General features: G+C 40.2%; 1 long non-coding RNA gene across 1 annotated transcript; it reads right to left on the reverse strand.

The window, feature by feature from the left end:
- Positions 1-724: 724 nt before the first annotated feature.
- Positions 725-1,246, reverse strand: LOC147902993 (uncharacterized). The gene is made up of 2 exons (XR_015540851.1): positions 912-1,246; positions 725-825 (listed from the first exon to the last, which is right to left on the reverse strand). It is a non-coding gene; the product is annotated as an uncharacterized LOC147902993 (long non-coding RNA).
- Between the last annotated feature and the right edge of the window lie 8,567 nt (positions 1,247-9,813).

Below are 9,813 nucleotides of genomic sequence, written 5' to 3' on the forward strand. Positions count from 1 at the left end.
TCACACAGAGCACAGGTCAAACCATTCTGGCTATATCATGTACTGGTGTATCAGTTGAACTGCGTCGGTGTCATCCCGCTATTGATCTCATGGCACGGACTGACCTGATCAAAGAATAGACGGATCATTTTCCGAGACATTTAACGGCAGAGTCATTACTTAAGCTGCAGGACTCAACGAATTCCCTTATATTCTCTACATCCTAATGCTTATAATCTCCTACATGAGGTTTTCTTAAGGTTTTTTAAATAATAAAAAGTAAGGAAAATCTTTTATCAGTCTCAGGCTATCTTCTATTATCATGGATAAGGGTTTCTTTAAAAATGGCCTATGTAAAATCTATTACGATTTGCAACTCCTCCCTACACGTACGTTGTCTTATATTGTCTTAAGTCGCTTTTAAAAAGTTTTGTATTTATCTATATTCTCTTCCATTGCATTAACAGTTACATTTTGTATGTATATATTATCTCAAACGTCCAAAGTTTCTACCCCCGTTGCCATGCCACGAGTCAACCAAATAGTCCCTGAGACAACAAAACTCGGCCGAAGCAAGTCCAGCACAATACTCGCAATGAGCACGACGGTGAGCAATGCATTTTCGCGAATTTCAGAAGCTTCCAAAAGACTGCATGTTTTATTTCACTATTCACATACGTTTACATACATCTTCACAGCACGCGTCAAACCATATTTCTGAGTAGGTGTTTTATTTCTATATTCACACAGAGCACAGGTCAAACCATTCTGGCTATATCATTTACTGGTGTATCAGTTGAACTGCGTCGGTGTCATCCCGCTATTGATCTCATGGCACGGACTGACCTGATCAAAGAATAGACGGATCATTTTCCGAGACATTTAACGGCAGAGTCATTACTTAAGCTGCAGGACTCAACGAATTCCCTTACCATCGCAAGTGAAGCCAGGGGGAAGGGAAGGATCTAAACCACATTCGGAAGGCAGAGTTAGAGCTTTAGTGAAATCCGTATCGCCAGGGTTTTCGTTCACCAGAACAATGAGACTCTCGCAGAGGCAATCTGCGCCATCTGCCAAGTTCTCTTGCAGTCCATCACAACATTGTGAACTGGGCGAAGTGTTATCATCAGGGCCAGCGGCGGCGGCGCAATTTTCAGGAACTCTATGATACTTGCTCCTGCAACGAGCCATGGCAGGGTCGATTAGTGCAGCTGCCAACAATATGCAGAGGAGGAGAGTTAGAGAAGGAAGCGCTGGAGCAGGTTTTGGAGCCATGGCGATCATGAATACGCCTTGCTTACATGCATCGGCGTTATATAATGCACTACGACTGACTTAGTCCATGCACGAGTATTGACCTTGTATGTCCAACATCTATCTAAAAAGGTGGCAAAACTAATATGGACCTAGTTGAAACAGTACTAAGAAAGGCAACGTTTAATGCCCATTAAAAACTAGCCTAACTACATGTATAGTTTGTCAACTTGACCAATTACACATGAAACCCATGAGGCCCATATTCCCACCCAAAATATCCCCATAGTCCTTAAGAGGGTCCAAAGGAAAGAACGTAATACAACTCAAAATTTTAGTAGCTCCTTGCATGTGTGGCTTTGTCCTCTAAAATGTGGTATTCAACTAAATAATTAATTAATCACGTGAAGGATTGGAATCTCTTAGTGTTGGATTGACCTATTCAATAGTGTTTGCGCACGTCTAGTATGCTTGTACATTGATGTTTTTGGACCTCTCTTTAAAGAAATGGATAATTATGTGGGAAGCCCAAGATATGGTGTGATGCATGAAGATATTCTCAAAATTAAACTTGTGGACTTGGTCATTCCAAACGCAACCACAACATTCATTTGTCATTGCATTATCTCTGTATAGATTATTCTTTCAATGAGTATTTATGTCATCAGTCATTCTTTATGTTTTTATTCATAATTCAGAACCTCTTGATGATATTAAAGCAAGATCAAATGGGAATGTTTCAGATTTTTTGGAAGAACTTGGAAATTTGACAAAATATAGCTTTTAAATCCTTTAAAAGAGAATACATAAAATATAAAACGAATGCTTGTTTCATTTGGTGCATAATTGTCAATTTAAAAATAAATAAATAAGCAAACATCTTTTCAAGTACATTTAAAATATTTCTATGCTTATCTCATGGTCCTTAAAGTCAATAATATTGAGGTTTAACTTTAGATATTCTAATGGTTCCATGTCCAGGTATGAGCAACTCTTTGAAATAAAATTGACGATAAGAAGCATTTAGAAGAATTCAATGTAGATGGTGTCTTTACAATCATGTACGATTATTTTAGCTACAATAATCACTACTTTAAATTATATGCATTGCTTTACAATTATGCCTTGAAACTTCACATGGGCTATAAAAGGAATTCAATTTAGCAAACCATGCTATAATAATTGCTACTAAAAATAAATATGTTTTTTCTGTCTTATGGCTTGACTACTCCACATGGACCATAAAAGGAATTGAAGTTAACCAAGCATCTGCTAGGAAAATTAGCATGTAACCATATATTATTCATAAATTTATATTTTGCAATTCATAATGAACTCAAAATTGACAAAGAGAAAACAAGTACCAATTTCATCCTCATGAAAATGGCCATTTTTTTTTCCATCACAACTTTAAAGGATCTGGATGTAACATTAAAGGAAACATTATGCTCTTTGCTAGTTTTGGGCACTGTGATGATCATTTTTGTCAAATCCAAGATGAATTTAACCATGCCATAGAAGGCAAGGAGCCTAGACACTCTAAAATCCACCACGCGCGGTCCACCACGAAATAGGTTTTGATAGTTGGGTAGCCTCCAAATGCCCAAACTCACAATTAATCGGGCAGGCTTTTGGGGTTTTTGGGTTCCTTGCAATGTCCGGGTATAACTTTGCCTTCTGCGGCATGGTGAAACTCCTCCTGGAATTACATCATTTACTCTTTCAAAACATATCAAAATTGAAAAAAAAAATCTAAATGCATCATATTGACATTGAAAACATAGAAAAAGAACTCAATAATACGATGCTGAAGAAAATCAAAGTACTTTTTATTACATGATTTTGCCCTATGGGCATCAGATATAAAGTTATGTCAAAAGAAAGGTGATATTCTAAGGCCTAAGGCTAGTGTCCATGCAGAGCTACTTTGTGAGAGCCATATCTTTGTCCATCATGGTGACACACTTCACATGGATGGCACACAAGCTTGCATCTTTGAAGAGCCCTGTTGAATCCTACTCTGTTGCCTCTTGGAGTGCCCCATGGCACCTGTACTAAAATAAAAATTGTCCCTATATCCCTGTGCAATCTCTCGTACTTATAATGCATTGAAAATGAGCACACGAGATCACATTCTAAGGGCTCTTTTGTAGTAGTTGCTTGATTTCTCTAAGGGCTCTTGCTCTTGGTTTCACTCTGTATGGCTTTCTCACTCTTGGTGGAGGCTGCCGTACAGTTACCCGCATGTGGGTCCAAGGCCTCTTATCAAATTTGAACTTCCTTCAATGCTCTTCTCTTGCTTATGCTTCCTGATTGTCTGAATCCTCCTCACGTGCCCATCTTAAACTTGCACCTTGATGATCATCCTTGTGATGGGTATTTTGTGGTGTTTTCTTTGTTCTATCCTTGGAAGTTGGAGGTGGCATCGGTGGTGGCAAAGGGACCCCTAGTGGTGGTATAGGTACTATATCCAAGTTGGCTATCAAATAGGAAGGGGAATTATGGTCAATTCCTTGCTGTTTGGTTCTTGGGAGGTGACTTGTCAGCAAGGTTTTCAATGTTGGCAAGATACTCAAACACGTCCTACTCTTTAGTTTCATCAGCTGAGGGAGACTTTTGTCTACTAGGGGACTTTGAGGGGACCTTTGTCTACATGAGGATGGGAGGTATGTTTCTCATGGAAAGGAGAGAGCTGAGTAGATTTGTCATGATGGTTAGGGGAGGGCTCACAACATCAGTATTGGTTGCACTCATGCGAATGCAGGGAGGCTTTACATGAGTTTTGCTATTCATACCAGTCTAGGGAGGGCTCACGAAAGTCAAGAGGCTCATGCAAGTTCTCTTGGGAGTTCAGGGAGGGCTCACAAGAGTTAGAGGAGAGCTCATGGGAGTTGTGGGGTGAGGAGGGGGTGAGTATCATGGGAGAGCTCATGAGAGGTATCACCAGAGGGATTGGTGGAGCTGGAGCGATTATGTCCCCAAAGGGTTTCATTTCCCTAAAGGGATTCATGTGTCCGGAGCCCATGGAGTGGGAGCAGGTCATAGAGCTAGAAATAGAATGATGGTGGGAAGGCCTAAGTCAATGTCCTATTAGCTTGGCAATGTTTTTCACTCTTGCCATCGAATAATGAGAGTCAAGTTCAAACAGCCTTTTCAAAAGCTAACTTTAGCCCATCTTCTTTTTAGGCCCCTTTAAATTAGGTTTAGGGTTTTGGCCCCTCCTCTGCACTCCCAAACCTCCCCACCCTGCCCTCGACTCCGGACTTCCAAACATAGATGTATATCCAAAATACTATTGTGGATTGTTTGGTAATTGCGAATGTTTCTCCTTAAAGATTCTCTCCAAATTAGGGGTAATTCAAAATTGTGCATAAAATTTACAATAGAAATTTATAAGAAGGCTTAAAATATACCATATATTAGATTCTTGTAAGAAATTACTACACATAATATAGAATATATACTAAAACTAGATGCTCAATCTTCTCATCTTGGGAAGCAATAAAAATGTAATTAAAAAGTATGTAACTCAATACACTTAAAGAGATTAGAACATATAGGCAAATGAAATATTATTGGTTTTTTCATTCTTTTATTGAGTTGGGCCTAGTGCTTGTACATACTATTAACTAGAAAAGAATTCGAGGCATGATACTAGATGCTAGGCATGGCGATGCTCAAGGGCCACGGAGGAAAAGGGAACGTGAGGGAAGAAGCGTTAACATAGGTGGGGAAAAAAGATTAAGAGGGGTGGGAATGAAGAGGGGGACTATGGCACAAGGGGGAAGGAAGAGGGGGAAGAGGAGCATGTACATGATGGGAGGTGGAATGTAGAGATGGAGACATCATGGGAAGAGAGTCATGCTTTATTTGAAAGGAAGGCTGGGGGGGGGAAATAAAAGTACTAGCTAGGTGGCTTTACAAGAATGAGCATGTCCTTTTATAGCCAAGAGAGGGGGTCTCTCCCAATAAATGGATCCTCCCACATGCATGGTGTGTGTGGAAGAGTGTCCCATGTGGGCTGCCATCAATTATATATATGAAATTATGCTTAAGTACATGTATCAATGGATATTTAAAAACAAAAGCTTCGATTAATTAAATCATTAGTATGAACCTGCTCACAGTGCTCAAGAAGAACAAAAGTATCACTTTCATCAGTCCAAAGTTTGGTGAAGTCTATTGCAAAGTAACCGCTACTGTCTTTTTTCACTATCACATGGGGACCGTTGTAAATAGTCTCAAACCATTTTACATCAAGAATGAAATTACTAAATCGTCTGAAATCAATTTCATAGATTTCACGTATGGTTCCATAATAATCCAACTGTGAGGAGAGAAGATTGGTATCCGAAGCACTTGCTTGGCTATCTTGTGTGAAGTTAGCCATGACTCCACAATCATACGTGACTCTCTTTGAATCGATAAGTTCCACGCAAAATTGTTGTCCATATGACCATAATGCACTGCACTTTTTATACTATAAAAGAGCATCATTAAAACAATGAAGATGCATCTATTTTATAGCGTATATTGCCACAAATAATTACCTAATTATGTCAAGAGTTAAGAAACTTACATGCATCTGTGGTCCTACATGGCTGGATATACAGCTGTGGGCTCTATGAGTGTGTAGCATTGTTTGCACCGCTTATGCGATGATGGTATGTGTAGCAATCCTTCAGTATTTAGTTTAGTGAGATCCAGCATTTTTATCGTGCAGCTGATGCATGTGTGCTCACTGTTCCACGCTCGTGCTCATTTATTATCTCTCCATTGCGTTCAACTTAACGTAGAGCCAATTGTAGCCAATCAAGTGACATGTGAGTGGGGAGAAGGGCGAGATCCCGTGGATATCGTTGCAATCACCTATACATTACTCTGAATCTCGTCCTTGCATTTATTCTTTCTGCTTTGGCCGCTTCATATCTCTCAATCCACTTCTGCATCTCCTTGCTATTGAGGATACAAAACTTATTGAATTTCTCCATTTGCTCTTCGCTCATCTTTCTTTCAATCCCTTTTCATTGGGGAACCTCGCCAACGATGCGATCATCATCCTTGTTATGCCAAGCTTGCGGCATATCGGGATCTGCGGATGCAAGAAACTCCGTGATGTATACTAATGACTCTTGCAAAGCCATCCCTCTACCATGCTTGCTTCTGGTCTTGCTCTTTGTCTTACAAATCCCTTTAAAGTTTTCATCAACCGCTCGGGAAAAAAATCCACTGACTATGAACAATACCTGCAATGGCCACCTCATCAACTATGTGCACAAGCAAGTGCACTTGAATTGTCACAATGCTCGAGGGAAAGTGCTTCTCAAGCAAGCATATGGCTTCGATAGATTCCGCCCTAGCCTTCTCGATGCTCGATATGGAGATCTCTTTTTGAGATATCCACCTATTTCACATGCCCATGTAAGATATATTTATAATCAGTCTACAAATTATTCAACTTAAATTGAAGAAAATGCAATCAATGGGATTTGATAATAAGCATACCTCACAATACCACTAATCTTGAATATAGCATTTCTAACATCTTCTTGTAAGCACCCTTTTATTGTAATTGGGAGGATGAACTATCAAAGCAACAAAGAAGTCATGTCAACAATATAACATAATCATAATTACACTAACGCATCACGATTATCGGTACACTAATCCTACAGCTTAGAGTACTTGTAAGACTGGTGCCAATCATGGGACTTGAGCCCACTAAGCTTATTGTCCTTTAAAAATGCTCCTTTCAAGCAATGCATGTACCCTATGGATGTTTGAAAAGAGGCAATGTCCGCCTTGACTGCTGCCTCCTCTCTCGTAGATAGGATCCATGTTGCTTTCGGGAGGATAAATTTTCCTAAAGCATGTATTTGGGACCACAAATAAGACATCCTATTCATAGCGTGCAAGTCTTCTTGCACTTCTCTCAAGTCTTTGGAACCAACTAAGTGTGCCCAAATAGTAGCCCCCACCTTCCTGAAGATATGCATGGGATCCAAGAGATGCTTGATTTGTAACTGACCCCAATAAGGAAGCTTGTGAAAGATTGATAGCCTCTTCATACCACAAGGAGGTTCCTCTCCATTCACCCTCCAAGCCTGAATCCAGTCACTTGCCTTCAAATATGGTGGTGGTGGATCAAGCTAACCTCCACGTGCAAGATGGTCTAGCGGAAGGTATCGGGCATGACCTTCATAAACATTTTTCCTCATATGTTTGGAGTATTGTGCAAGTGATTTCAAACCTAGTCCACAAACAGGACAAGCATGGTACCCACTTGTAACAAGTCTTGCATGCGTGCATGAATGTGTTAGTATAAGACATGTGTGCGAAAGAGAGTCATAAAAGCATAATCCTATATTATACATGTTAAGACACAATCACGTACCTGCGCATTCTCCATATCCTGGGTAGTTATGCATGGTCCACATCAACATACCCCTGACCAAGATATCATTGGTATGACTAGGAGCTCTAGAAATATCAAAGACCCGCACTCCTCTCCATAAGATCTGTAACTCCATCAAAGGTGCCATGTACACATCCATATTTTTGGCCTTGTACTTCCCTGGCACAAGTAGTGCAAGCATGAGGTGTCCCTTCTTTATTGTTAGCAATGGTGGGATATTGTAATTCACCAAGATTATGGGCCATGTAGAGCATAACCTAAAAGGATTCATGTCGTCCATGGCGAGCCCAAGATATAAGTTGCATGGCTCCCTCGCAAAGTCTGGACACTGATTGTCTATGTGCTTCCAAGCTGCACAATCTATAGGAATCCTCAATGTGTCATCAGTGGACTGATGAGATGCATTCCATGTCATCAAATCCACTATGGATTTGCATTGGAACATGTGCTCTATTCTTGCAATGATGGGAAAGTGTCTCAAAACCTTTACCAGTATCTGCTCACCCTGCAAGTCATCTCTATGTCATTGTTCCCCACACTTCGGACAACTAACCAAATCTCCATGCTCATGATGGAAGAGAATACAGTCATTATGGCAAGCATGGATGGTATCATAAGCCATACCCACCATTGTTAGCATCTTCTTCGCTTAATCTCTTGATGCGAGCATGGTATTTGGTGCAGGCAACATTTTCTGGAGCAACCTATCACAATTCAAACATAGATAGGCTTCGAATAATGATGATTCTCAAAGCAACAAAGAAGTAATGATAATAATACCTGTAAGACATTGAGCAAGCTTAGAATCCTACAACCTGACATTGAGCAAACATTTACACACTCCTACATTCTTTGAATTAGAGTGACAGAAGTCTATATTTGTTTGCTTAATGGTATGCTATTGAAGCTTCACGTGGGAAAAACGAGAGAAGGAAAAAGAGAAGAAAAGAGAGGAAAAGAGAGGAGAAAAAATAGAGAAAAATGAGAAAAGAGAGGAGAAAAAAGACAGAAAAAGAGAGGAGATAGAGAGAAAAAGAGAGAAAGTGAAAAGAGAAAAAGTGGGGATAAAAGAAAAAAAAAGAGAAGGAAAGAGAGGAGAAAAGAGAGGAAAAGAGACGAAAAGAGGAGATAAGAGAGAAAAACAGAGGAAAAAAGAGACGAGAAGAGGAGATAAAAGAGAGAATGATAAAAGAGAGTCATAATTCAAACATACATAAGCTTCCAATACTGATGATTCTCAAACATACATTATATCCTAATAATGAGACAAATTAATGCAAAGCTAACCTCATGAAGGCCAAGACAGTTGTATCCGACCACCCATAGTTTGCTTGCAGATTCAAGATTGAGAGTCAAGCCCGTAGTTTAGACATCCTAGCACCCTCGTATAACTGTGTTGATTGCAACTCTCGCATATTGACCTCAGACTCTGACATCACATGTACATGTGATGTAGTGCCCCTATAAATAGAATCCATCATGTCCACCATACCCTCGTCATCATTTGGCACATCCGGGAGACTATAGTCTTGCTCAAAGTGTGAAGGTATATGTGCACCCTCCTCATCATGTCTCAAGATTTCATGTAAATATAAGATCTTGTCTCAAGGTTTCGTGTCCTAATGGTATCCAATATTAATCACGAACTCAAATGGCATTGACTTACTGATGATCCACCACATGCAACACCAACGGTGGGTACTGGTCGGGCTCCTCCCCATACATTCACAAGTGGCGCATGATAATACGACGTTGATGTACTTCTCGCTTGCAATGAGTGCAATGACAATACAACCTCTCCGTAAGCCACTCTATGCTCCCGAGCATTGGCGCATCATCTGACAAGCTTCCACTCATCCCTTCCATCTGCACACTTCCAAAATCACAACATGAGCTGCAAGGAAATCTATTAAGATTCAAAAAATAGCCAACCATGAGCTCGTTTTCTCTCTTCTAACAATAAGTGCCCTGAACCGTCGGTATATAGCGACGCTTTGCCTTGTTTCGTCGCTATATAGCGATGCTTTGCCCTATTCCATCACTATATAGCGATGCTTTTTGGATATAAACATCGCTATATAGTGACTGACCAACGTCGCTATATAGCGATGCTGGGGGCTTAAACTCGAAACCTCGCGTGACGCTTTCTTTGGCATCTCTATTGC

The sequence above is a fragment of the Dipteris shenzhenensis genome, chromosome 4, assembly GCF_047967505.1.
Source record: "Dipteris shenzhenensis isolate YYH24624 ecotype China chromosome 4, Dip_SZ_1.0, whole genome shotgun sequence".
In the NCBI taxonomy this organism is placed as follows: Eukaryota; Viridiplantae; Streptophyta; class Polypodiopsida; order Gleicheniales; family Dipteridaceae; genus Dipteris; species Dipteris shenzhenensis.